At 43.1% G+C, this 12,685-nt stretch overlaps 1 protein-coding gene across 2 annotated transcripts in view; it reads left to right on the forward strand.

The window, feature by feature from the left end:
• The window catches only part of RAPGEF5 (Rap guanine nucleotide exchange factor 5), a 206,058-nt gene that overhangs the window by 52,096 nt on the left and 141,277 nt on the right, over positions 1-12,685 (forward strand). The window lies entirely within an intron of this gene.

Here is a 12,685-nt window from a genome sequence, read left to right on the forward strand (position 1 = left end):
GATACTGAATCACTATATTATTGAAATGAATTAAAATGAACTCATTAGGGAAGGTTTAGGAAAAAGGACTTGTCATGAAATGGCGATTCTGACATATCTATTTTTCCACACCATTAATGACAAGCTTACTTCTGTCTTGTGCATTGCAGGTTTAAAATTTCAGTTAATAACTTTTACATGTTTCATTTTCTGAATACATTCCTATACTGTTGATTCTCTCAGTCCTATGAGATTAGCAGAGTAAGTAGTATTACCCTCATCTCATGGGTAAGAAACGCCTACAACCATAACAAAGATAAGCTACTCTTGTTAAAAAATGACAGTCCTGAACAGTTCATGCAGGCTTTTAGAAAAATAAATGTCAGAATACTAATAAGACATCATGCTAATGGAAAGGTTGATTGTAGAGAGCACATTTTATATCAGGAACTATGCTAAATGTTCTGTCGTCATTATTTCATCTTCGGATGAAAATGTATCCTTTAAGACATGCACGACTTTTTCCTGTTTTGTAAGTGAGGGAACTAAAGCACACAAGTCAGGTAACGTGTCCAGGGTCACACAGGCAGGGACTGGAGTGTTTAGGGTGTGAGCGCTTGTCTGTCTAGCTCAAATGCCCATGCTTTTAACACCTGCTTCCTGGTTCCTAGGAGTTATGGGGGTCAGCCTAGCTTCCCTCTCTGAGCTGTTATAAACAGAAGCTATAAAAATGTTAGACTGACTCTGAGATGGTTATGAATTCACCACCACTGTGTATCGAGGTCCTTGTGCTGGTAAAGCAAAATTCAGATACAATTCCCTACTCAATTGCCTAAGTATGGGAAACGTTCTCTAGTGTAATATGCTTTTAGTATAGGTCAGAAGTTTCCTGAGAAAAGTCAGGGAGCATTTCAATAAACTCGAACAGGCTTTCTAAGAAGGAGTGGTATGCTCTTTAAGTGAGAGGTGGCTGGGACTCGCTTTGGCTCTGGCATACTTTAGCAGCTCTTAAACATTTCCTGTCCTGATGGCAAGATGGAACTGGGTGTGCTCCCACGGCCGTACCCAGGTGAGCGGGGGCATAAGGGCACCTTGCAAGCAGTCCTCCTGCTCTGGCTACAATTCTTTCTCCTCCACTCAGAAAGCAGATTGGAAGGCCAGTGAATGAGATAACCTTGTATATAGGGAAATCCTGAGCCTAAGTTCTAAGAATGAAAATGTTTTAAAAATTTGAGTTGTAATATTTATTCCAGATTCCTTCCAGTCTTTTGTCACACAGATCACTTAACACAAATATCATCTCTAGAGATAAGAATCACTGTAGCATGCCTTGTTTATCAGCAAAATTTTTATGTCAGTGTGAACGTGTACATTTGGGAGTAGTAATTGCTCTGGGAAAATTTGGTCATTGGGAAGCTATGGATCTGCCCGTCCCAGTACTGATCACAAAAAGATAACATTATTGATCCACTGTGAGTCTCTTCTGGAGAGAGAGAACATATATATTTTCTATAGTAGATCAAATTTTGGAAAACCGAGTTTAGGTTATCCAGACTTGGAATAAACTACAGTCAGAGAAAGAGATGCCCAAGGACACTGCCCTCTTTCAGTTGTCACAGCCCTTCCTGTGGTTTGATGCATACGATCCTGTCATAACCTCTGCTCTAATTAGGTGACCTGCACATGTCCCGCCCCTGCCCCACACCCATTTATCCCCTCCCGCTCAGGTGATGCTGCTCTTTCCTCTGCCTCCGTCCCCTTGAGTCAAGTTCTACCCGCCCCTCAAGGGGGAGCCCACGTCCCGCTTTGACTGCACAATGTTGTGAGGTTTCTAGTCCATGGCTGCCTTTCCTGTAGTCACTTACTGTTCTAGCTGTGTGTGTGTCAAACACTTTTTTCCATTTTTCTCTCATTCTTAGTCCTATCCATTCTGCTCTGTTACAAATTACTTATAACCCATTTTACTGAAATGTCCCCTAACATCTGCTTGATTCATTAACTCAGGTTGACCACCCATGAGCTGAAAACCCAGTGTTGTGGTCCTTTTAATAATCTTTTGAATATTTGAAAGCTGTTAAGGTTGGCCTATGCAGTTCTCCATTAGGCCTCTCTAATTTGCTGTCTTCTCTCTAACTCTCTTTAAAAGGACATGAGGAAACCTCTTAATGTCTCCATATAAACACAACCTGTTCTGTACAAATGCATTTTTTAAAAGTGGTTTTTTCACAGCTTAAAAAATAAATGTTTAAAGCAGGAATGAAAATGGAGCTGCTGCAGGTTTCAAGGCTAATTTAAGGCAACAAAATTTGTCTTCCATACAAAATAAATTTTATACCCAAACTGAGTAGGTAATTTGAAAGAAGTGAGTGAACTAGTTGTCAAGGGTATTACCTCTTAGGGAAAAATATAAGACATGGTATGTCATTCAAACTGAAAGCCAAATCAAGTGATTCTGAACATACTTTTCTCTAGCTCTTTTTGGGGGCTGGGGTAGGAATGCTGAAGTGACAGTGTAGGGAATGGCTGCCTAAGACTTCCTTCAGGATTAATGGGACATCGCTCTCTTAACACTGACCCGTTTGAGAATTTAGGCTACGAGGAAGCTTCACAGTTTCAGTTCAGCCACCGTCGTAGGTGGACATGAGGGTACTCTGAATAGCTGAGTCTATGAACCTGGAATACATAAAACTAAATTTTATCAGTTATAAGATCGTTAACATTTATGTTGTTTTTAAAAGAGCCAGAGAAGGTGGCTAAAATTAAATTCACGCCGCACTCAGACATGTATAAAGAAAAACGCAGCTTCTTCACTTTTCTCTAAGCTGTCTGTTGCTGGCTCCCTATGTAAGCCTCCACCCTGATGGGTAGTCACAAAGAAAGAAAGGAAGCCCCGTATTTTTAGTCTGCTCCAGTAGAATCATTCTAATCAAGTAAGTGTAAAAGTTCTTTGAGTTAGCTGTTGAGCATCTTTCGGTCAAGAGGCTCAGTCTCTCCGCACCCTTTCAGTGCTCCTCAGCAAGAAAGCACGTGGGTCTCTAGCAAGGCGTGTGGGCCCTGGGCCCTGGCAGAGAAGGCTGTTTTGTCTGGATGGCCCACCCTTTCCCATCCTCGCTGATGTTGCCTCGGGGATGATCAGCCAGGTCCCTAGTGAGCGCCAAGGTGACCCTTGCGTCTGCTGTTGAGCCTGGGACTGGTATAAGCTGGATCTTTCTGTCCTGGCTTGATCAGCACCTGTGGTCCTGCTGGCCGGATCTGCCCTCGTGGACACCTGCTGGCTTTGCTCATGCTCCTGAGAGCCTCGCTGTGGCTTCCACAGACATCTCTTCCAGCCACATGACCTCTGCTGAAACAGATCCCTCTCATTGTATCCCAACCTGACTTTTCCCAACCTAACTTTAAAAAAAAAATTATACCTGTTCTTCACTGTTATTGAGCAGTGTACTTAATTGGCTGGTGTGCTGACATTCCTCACTAACCAGCTCTGGGGAACCTTCACTTCAATGGGTTAAGAGGAATTTCTTAGCATTCATGACTCCATGCTCTGGTTAGAGAAGCAGATGGCACCTGGGGTAGATGGGACAGTGTGTAGGGCGTGAAGCTGGAGGGACCAGTGGCGTGTTGGGGCAGTACAAGGCAACTTGATGTGACTGGAGCAAAGGTCACACCCAGGAGAACCCAGGCTTTGAGAGGGGTGGGAAGCAAGGCTCTGATTGATTTCAGGGGTCTGCAAATCCACAGGGAAGCCAAGCATTATCTTTACATTGAATAAAGAGAACGCATTAACTGTATATAGGTGCTGCTGAGATAAATAGTCTCTTACTTGAATTCACAGTAACATTTGTTTCATGAATCTGCTCAGTCAACATGTAGAGTTTATGGGTCTGTGATCTGTCTCTATGTTAAAGGAGTTCCCCTGCTTAAAAAATGGAGGACAACTGATGTAGTCATTTTGCCTAAGCTGCCCTGGCAGTGACAACAATAAAAACAGTAATAACAATAATAGCTAACACTTATGTAGCACTAGGTATATTAAGACACTATTCTGAGAATTATGACTCATCTTGCTCTAGATTTTTAGTTGAGGGAACTGCACAAGACCGGGTTACCTAACTTGCCAAAGGGACAGCTTCTGAACTTGGTGGCAGCGATGTGAATTGAAGGCAGACAGAGTTGGAACTGACCTCTGTCAGTGGCACGCAACCATGATGCTTTTAAGAAAAAAAGAGGAATAATATGAGATTTACTGAATCACGACATGGGTATCGGTATTTTTTGTAAATTTCTGAAGGTGAGGCTAATATAGACCAAGGTTGAGAACTACTATTTGATAAAGTGACCCTTACAGAAAGAGCTCTGTTAAGCAATCAAAAATGTGAATGCTAATTAAATCCAAGTCTCAAAATGGTATGTAAAGAAGCCAGATTAATATTATATAAAAAATTTTATCAAGCGTGGTAGCTATCACCACTAGGCTGATACTACTGAAAATTCCATAAATTTAGATCCATAAGCATTTATATCTGGAAGATATTTCCTAGGTAATTGAATTTGCTCCTGGTAATTCTTAGGTGAGGAAGAGGGACAGAGAGCAGAGGGTCTGGGAAAAGGCAACCACTTGTCACCAACACTCTACCAAGTGACTTAACAGGCATTTATTGATCATCAGGTTTGTGTAAAGTACTTCGCTTGGCTATCTGAAGGATATGACAATGTGTAAATAATGGAAAGCCTTTGTGAGGCCAGCATTACTATGACCAAGTTAAGAAAAAGAAAACATCAATACAACTCATGAATATAAACACAAAAATTGTAACAAATAATAGTAAATGGAATCCAGCAATGTATAAAAATGATAATACATCATGAAAAAGAGGAGCTATCCCAGGAGTACAAGGATGGTTCAACACTAAAAATCAATGTGAGTTATCATATTCACAGTGTAAAAACCTATATGATAAGCTCCATAAATGAGATAAAGCTTTTGAGAAAATTCAATATTCATTCATGATAAAAATTCTCAGATAACTAGGAATATAAGGGAACTCCTTCAATTGGATAAAAGCTATAGTTCACATTACACTTAATAGTGAAAGACTGAATTCTTTCCCACTAAGACTCGAAACAAGGCTAATACAGCTCTTCTTATCACTTCTATTCAATACTAGCCAGTGCAATGAGAAAGAAAAAGAGGTAAAAGGTATACATACCAATGAGAAGGAAAAGCTCAAGTCATCTGTCTTTGCAGATAACATAACTATACACATAGAAGATCCAAAAGAGGCTACAAAAAACTTACTAGAACTAATAAGTGAATTTAGTAAGGTCATGGGATACAAGATCAATATGTAAAATTCAATTATGTTTCTATGTATTAGGACCAAAACGTCACTATGAATTACTTAGGTGTGAATGTAAGAAAATGTTTACAAAAGCTGTCTGCCAGACACTTCAAAAGGCAAATGAAAAATCAAATGAGACAAACAGGTAGAGGTTGTATCCATGTTTATGGATTGGAAGACTCAATATTGTTAAGATGTTAAATCTTGCCAGACTGATCAGTTGTCTCTTGATCGTTCGGCTTCACTGTATCTGCATAATTATAATACCTACGTTGGGAAACCTTGACCTCTAGACAAGGAGTGACCTGGAGCTCAGTCTTCAGAATTCTTTTTCTCTCCCATCTGGATGTGCCGTCACCCAGTCACGCATTTAATGTCACCTCCACAGCGATGACTCCCCAGTCTTATGGCCCTGTCTGCCGTTAGCACCCGCATGCCCTGGCACCACCACCACCCACTACACTGTTGCTTCTGCTCCCTGACTTTTCCTTTCTCACCTGACATGTAGAAGCACCACGAGAAATCCATCGGCATCCTTAACTTTTGAAATGGTGCTGGATTAACTACCTTCTAACTGGGGAGATCGACTTCAAGTGTGCCATTCCTACATCCCAAACCTACCCTTTGTAGTTTTGATCTGAATTAGATTTTCATTTTATGATCTTTGGAGAGGATGAAATACTGTATGAGTAAAACATTTTTTGAGTATTTATCAAAAAAATTTCTCATGATGAAATTTGGCATAAATTTTGTGTTAGGGTCATACATGAAGAAAAGTTCCATTTACCATTTTTAATTGTTTGTATAGAAATTACTATGAAATCAGCTGACTTTAATCTTTGCTATCACTCATCACCCTTTATCCCAAGGAAACACTTAAGTCCTCCAAAATTTCCATTGTTTACACACAAGGCTTATTATTCCAGGTATGGGGTCAGATTACTTATCTTTCAGCGTCCATCAGTGTTTAAGAGTAGTACAGGAATTTTAACAAATTGAACTTTTAGGCCCCGTTGTGCTAGCATTGGAATTATAGCTATTTAATTAAATATTAAACACTAATCCTAAAATCCTCAATATAAAATGTACAAAAGATATATAAGTAATAACTAATTTTATTCAGTTTTAGATGAATGTGTAACTATAAATCCCAGACTCTTAATGAAACCTGACTCATTCACAATTTATTAATGTTTGATAAATTTTCTTTATAAGCATAAATAGTAGCCTGATGCTAATGAAAAATTACCTTCTTTTAAGAAGGTTTAAGAAGTGTTTGTAATCATGATATCAAAGACCAAAGACCTCAAGAAGATTCTCATATTCTACCATCTCACTTTTTCTTATAAACTTTGCTTTATTAAGAAAAACGGAGTCCTGGCTAGGTAGTTCAGTTGGTTGGAACATTGTCCCATACACCAAAAGTTCTCAGGTTTGACTCCTGGTCAGGGAACATGCCTCGATTGCAGGTTTGATACCCAGTTGAGGCACATTCGGGAGGCAACCGATCTCTCTCTCTCTCTCTCTCTCTCTCTCTCTCTCTCTCTCTCTCTCTCTCTCTCTCATTCTTTCTCTGTCTCTCTCTCTCTTCCCCCCCTCTCCCTCCTCCCCTTCCCTTCCCTGCCTCTCTCATTCACTCCCTCTCTCTCCCCCTCTCTCTAAAATCAATAAAAAACTGATCCTTGTGTGAGGATTAAAAAACAAAAACAAAAACAAAAAAAACCACCCCAGAGCTGTCCAGAATATACGTGTTATAGGAGGATGCTGATGGTTCAGTACTCGCGTGTTAGATGTGATACCTTTCCTACCCTCTTGGGGTCACTAGGTGTTAGATGTGGTAGAGAGTGAATGTGGGATCCTTGAGGAGCATTCTTTTTTATGGCGTCTAGGACTTGCTGGCAAGGATTTCTGAGAAAGAAAATTTTCAAATCTGGCCCAAGAAATACATGTATTTATGAAAGAGAAAGTCCCTGAATACCTTTCTTTGACTGACAATCAGCAGGAATGAAATGGACTCTGGGTTGTCCAAGGAGAATGGGAGTTGTGACATCATCTGCCAGTTTAATTTTATTTCCTTCTCGGCTTCCAGGAGGAAGAGCGCCCCCTTCTGCTCAAGACTTATTCTTCTTCCTGGGCTTCCTGTCTCTCACTCTGTTGGCTATTCTTCTGTAGCATACTCATGGTTCTTTCAGTCATAGTAACAAAAACCAAAACTCCTTTGATTTTATATCTTCTTCTAGTTCTTCGTCCATCTCCTTTGCGTTACAGCCAGAATTCATGGCCCTCAGCCTAAAACCCAAACTCTTTAGCAATAGCAGACGGAGCCCTGACTGATCTGTCCTTGGCTCTGTCCCTAGCTTTATTTCCTGCCGTTTCCCCCATCCTTGTCCTGGTAGTCCTGCCGCAGTTCCAGGGCCATCTGTATCTGTCAGGACCTCACAGTGGATATCACTACTCCCAGGATGCCTCTGACCATCACAGATCAGGCCAGATGACGCTCACCTATATTTGCAGAGTATATGAAAGGTAGATTTTACTAAACCTACTGGATATTATCTTTTTTTTCACATATATGTGTGCTGTGCATTTCCTATTAGTTGTGGGATTATGTTTGAAAGATTCCTGTATAGTTTGTTTGTTTCGGTTCTAATATGATCCATGTCCTAGAATTTCATTAGCCGCCAGCAGGAGTAGTCTGAAGTCCATCCTAAAAATTGTGTTTCTCTCCAGTTCCTCCAAACCAAACAGCCCAGGGCAGGTCAAGGTCAGCCTGGCTGTGTGGTTTACACTGGGAGGTAGTGAACAGGCCTGCCCAGCACCCCCCAAGGTCATTCTCTCCTGTAAGAATTCTGATTTGAAGACAGGTATATTATCCATTCCCATTAGCCCCAACCTAGAACATCTCTGTTTCACGCCAAGGTTGATTGGTAGTATGTATGTAAGTCATGCTTAGAAAGTAATGAAAGCCCCTGAGATGCTGGTAATGGCATTTTACATAAAAGCTGGCAGAGGACACATGTCATGTTGTTGGATGTCTCCGCAAGGTGCAACAGCCCCGTGCCCCGTGGTGCTGGCTCAAGGGGGCCCAGGAGGTCATGAATGACACCCCAGCTGGACTGGCAAGTGCCAGTTATGCATGGTCTCTATCTCTTGAACTACTTGACTCCAGATGCCTGTCTATTTTGTGGTTGTTGGGATGCATTTAACACCTTTTCCTGTGAGAACAGTGTCGTGTGTAGTGCTAGCTCTTGGCAGCCCACGTATGCTCTTCAGTATTGAGCCATAGGCGGAACTAGTGCATTTTAAAAATTATATCATATACCAAGGTGAAGTGATATTATTTGGGTAGTATTTCTCTAAAGAAGTGCTTTGAACCTTCCACCTGTAATACCAGGAAATCTCTTCCACTTTTGAAAAGGAAGGATTTTCCAATGCCAAGATGGTATGGGTTGCTGTTGGGTTTTGAGGCACAAATGTTTTGGACTAAATCTGATTAAGGAATGTGGGTTCTGTCTCTTGTATAGAAGAGGTACAGCAAGCTTTATTTAAAAATAAATAAATAAAAACCACATTGGAATAACCTCAAACCCTTTATACTAATTTTTATAAAGGAATTTTCACAAAGAAAATTCTGGGAACCTCTGCAGAGATACCAGTTAAATCCAAGTTGCCAGAGACCATACTGGGACTAACTGGTATAAAAGGATTCCACTGCCCAGATCATGGTTTCTGTGTGCTGCCTCCCAGGGCTCTTTATTGGAACTCAACCGTGTTGGGTGGGGGACTTCCTGCTTCTTTTCTCTCCCATTATGAATTGTGTAATGACTGTCAAACAATTGCCTAGGTTGCATACGGTTGTGAACTCTGTAATAATTATTTCTTAAGGAAAGATGAGGAGATGGGGGTGACAATTATGTTGCTGTTATTTAATACAGTGTCAGAGTTACCAGTTCTTTGGTATTAGATATAAGAAAGTCATTCTTGTTGGGCTGTAGTGACAAAAGCTCACTGAAAGAAAGAGCTGCTGCAGGGAGCTGGAGACTGATGGAATAACTAGAGGAAATATTTCCTGAGTGTAAGTGGGGTCCTTCAGTTGACTTCACTAGATAACAAGCTAATATTTCATGCAGTGGTTACTTCTGGGATGGTAGTTCATAGCAGAGCATTTGTTGAAGTTGGAGGTGCTCAGTTAATATACGTAGTGAGGCTTCTGTAAATTTATAGTAGTTCATATAGAAAATAATAAATAATAATACAAGAATAAACTGTGTTTTGTGTACTCAGAACTGTAAACCTACTTTTGGGCCCCACCCTATTTATTGAGTGCCTCTCGTGCTAGGTTGTGTTCTAAGTGTCTGGAACGTAACAATGAACAAAACAGACAGAAATCTCTACTCCCACGGAGCCTACAGTCTAGTAGATGAGGACAGAATTTCATAAGTAAGCAGGTTTACTTTGGTCAAAGGTAGAAACCTTTAGGAAGAAAAATAAAGGAGGAAATGAGGGATATGGATAAGGGTCAGAAGAACCTTCTCCAGGAAGTTGAAAGAGACCTAAGGAGCGGAGAGCAACGTGAACGTCTGAGGAAAGTGTCCCAGGTTGAGAGGACAGCCAGTGCAACTGCTCAAGGCAGAAGCATTAAATGCAAACAAGTGTGGCTAAAGGAGAGGGAAAAGAGGGAGAGATGGGCAAACTAGGGGGCTGACTCCCAAGGGCTTTGTCTGCCGCTGGAAAGACTTGGACTTATGCTGAAGGAGGTGGAGAGTCATTTGAGGGCTTTGAGCAGAGAAGGACGTGACCTAACTTACATATTAATAATTGCACTCTGGCTCCCGGGTCCAGGTAAGAGATTCTGTGGCTGGACCACAGTGGTAATAGTAGAGGGGATGAGGAGTGGTCAAATTGGAGCTACACCTTGAAGCCAGAAGGATTCCAGGTCAGATACAATGTGGACTATGGGTGAATAGGTGGGTTTGGGTGAGGGGAGATTCAAGGATGACTTCCAACAGGAAGGGTGGACTTGCCATTAGTTAAGGTGGGGGAAGACTGTAGGAAAGGACAAGATTTTTGATTGTTTGTTTGGTGGGATCTGGGTCGTCGTCGTCGGCAGCCGTCCATCTCGAGAGACGATGGTGTAGCTTCTTAAGAGTCTATCTGCACCGCCGAGAATGGCTGTGCAGTCCGACTCGGGAGTGACATGGTATCTGTCTCCTCCCGTGTTGAATCGACATCTTGCGATGACGCTGAAGCTACAGAGCCTGGGCAGGGTAATATGGAGGGTCTGCTGTTGCCCATGCAGCAGACCCCCCCTCTCTTCGCAGCTGAAGGGTCCAAGGGAAAGACGGAGTCGATACAGCTTGGGTTCAGGTGCGCCGCAGGAGTTGCCGGTGTTGACTGCAACGTCAAACCGCCTTAGGGACTCCGGCTCCGGATTTTCTGTCGGGGTTTACTCCCTTAGCCTTTCCCCTGAAGAGGTATGCCGCAAGGCAGCGGAGGTTTTTTGGAGTCAGAGTTTTCCTTCTCTGATGTACCCTGACTGGAAGATCGAACCAGCGACACTTAGCTCGCAGGCCGACGCTCAATCCACTGAGCTAAACCAGCCAGGGCATGGGATCTGGGTAGAATGATAATATGTCCAATTTGATGGTTAGAAGGACAGGGAAGAGGACTACAGGCTTTGCCACTTCTGTGCCCTTACATATTGACCTCTTGAACTTATAAAGACACCTGCCCATAGCACTAGGACGTGGGTTCAGGCTTGGGCTGTTGTCAGGCAGAGGCCTTGAGAAGCAGCCATGATATTTTAGAAGGTGAGTGCCTACTGGATGGGGGTTTCCTGCTGGCACAAACCCTCAGGGACGGGCCTTCCTTCCTGGGGTTGCTCCTTTTCTTTTCTCCATCTTATGGCACCCTGTTATTGCCATTGCCCACTGGCTCCAGCCGGAGTTTCTTTGTTTCCCTTCTCTAACCCCTGACCGACCGCCCTGGGGTCCTCTCTCTTCCTCTCTTGTTCACCGAGCAGCACTGCCCCCTTTAGTGATAACGGGAGAACGCACCAGTATTGCGACGGAGTCTTTTCTTTATTCTTCCTTGCCCAGTCTGTTTCATGATCTGTTCTGATCTGATACATGAGGACTTTGTCTTCACTGGACTGCACTGACATCTATTTATATACATAAAACAATCAGAATTCACCTACATTTTATGAAAATACATTTGCTGAGAAAAGAGGGTCTGACACCTCTGGGCATTGTGACATCAGGCTCGGGGCACCAGAGTGTTGAGGAAGGAAGGTGAGTGACTGAAGGTTAACCTTCTCTCTTCCTTCCCCTTTTCTAACGTCCACTGTTGCCCATTCCCACCTGCTCTGCTCCCAAGACTCGCCTTTCAACCAGGTGAAATGCTGGTGGCCTGCTGGTGCGGTGGGGGACGGGGTGCATCGGTAGGAAAGGAAGAGGATTCCTGAATTCTAGAGCTCTCGGCAGGCAGTGATTTAATCCTTGCTTGTCTGGGGTCTGGAGAACAGCAGGGTCAGATCTGGGTTTTAGAAATGGAATCCTGGTACCTAGCAGAGATTGAGCACAAGAGGAGAAGCCAGAGACAGAGAAGGGGGTCAGAAGGTGGTTCGCATAATTTGTTCAAGAGAAGGTGAAGATCTCGCTTGCCAGGCTTGACCGCGAGGGGCTGTAGGAATGCAGGGCTTGAGGAAGAGAAGTGGGAGAGCCTGGCACCTGACAAATGCGCGGGGTGCAATAGGAGGGAAACGGCCACAGGGTGACCAGGAAGCTGAGCTGTGAGAGGCGCCGCAGAAACAGTGAGGGCAGGAGTTCAGTGGAAGTTAAGTGCAGTTCGAAGAGCCTGTAAGATCCCGCGCATGGGCGGAAATGTCCTGGAATTGTCACCCACAGCCACTTTGAAGGCAGAAGGAACGACAGGGTGAGCTCAGGGGAAGTTCAGGGGCTAGAGAGAAACTTGGGAGTGCTGGGCAGAAGTCGTGTTGACTGAGGTGATACAAATGGCATAGGGGCTGAGGCGCAGCGCTCGGAACATCATCACCCTGTCTTTCTTACACACGTTTCCTGTAGACACGTTTTTGCCGAGGCATGTTTTGCATGGAAGCCTGATGAAAGATAGCTTTGTCTCTGAATAGGGGCTCAATTATTTGCCACTAAACCTGCAACTGCTCACCATTACTCCTGAAATGGCCATCATCAGTCACATACACAAAACCTTCCCTCAGAATTTTGAGTGTCTTTCAGCAGTTCGTTGAAAAGACAGTCGTGGCAGAATCTGCAGTAGTGCGAAATACGTCATCCCACTCACCGATCCATCAGGTGTCTGCTGGGGTCTGGGAGACACGAGACAGC

The sequence above is a fragment of the Furipterus horrens genome, unplaced genomic scaffold (genome assembly GCF_987537825.1).
Source record: "Furipterus horrens unplaced genomic scaffold, mFurHor1.1.pri manual_scaffold_9, whole genome shotgun sequence".
In the NCBI taxonomy this organism is placed as follows: domain Eukaryota; kingdom Metazoa; phylum Chordata; class Mammalia; order Chiroptera; family Furipteridae; genus Furipterus; species Furipterus horrens.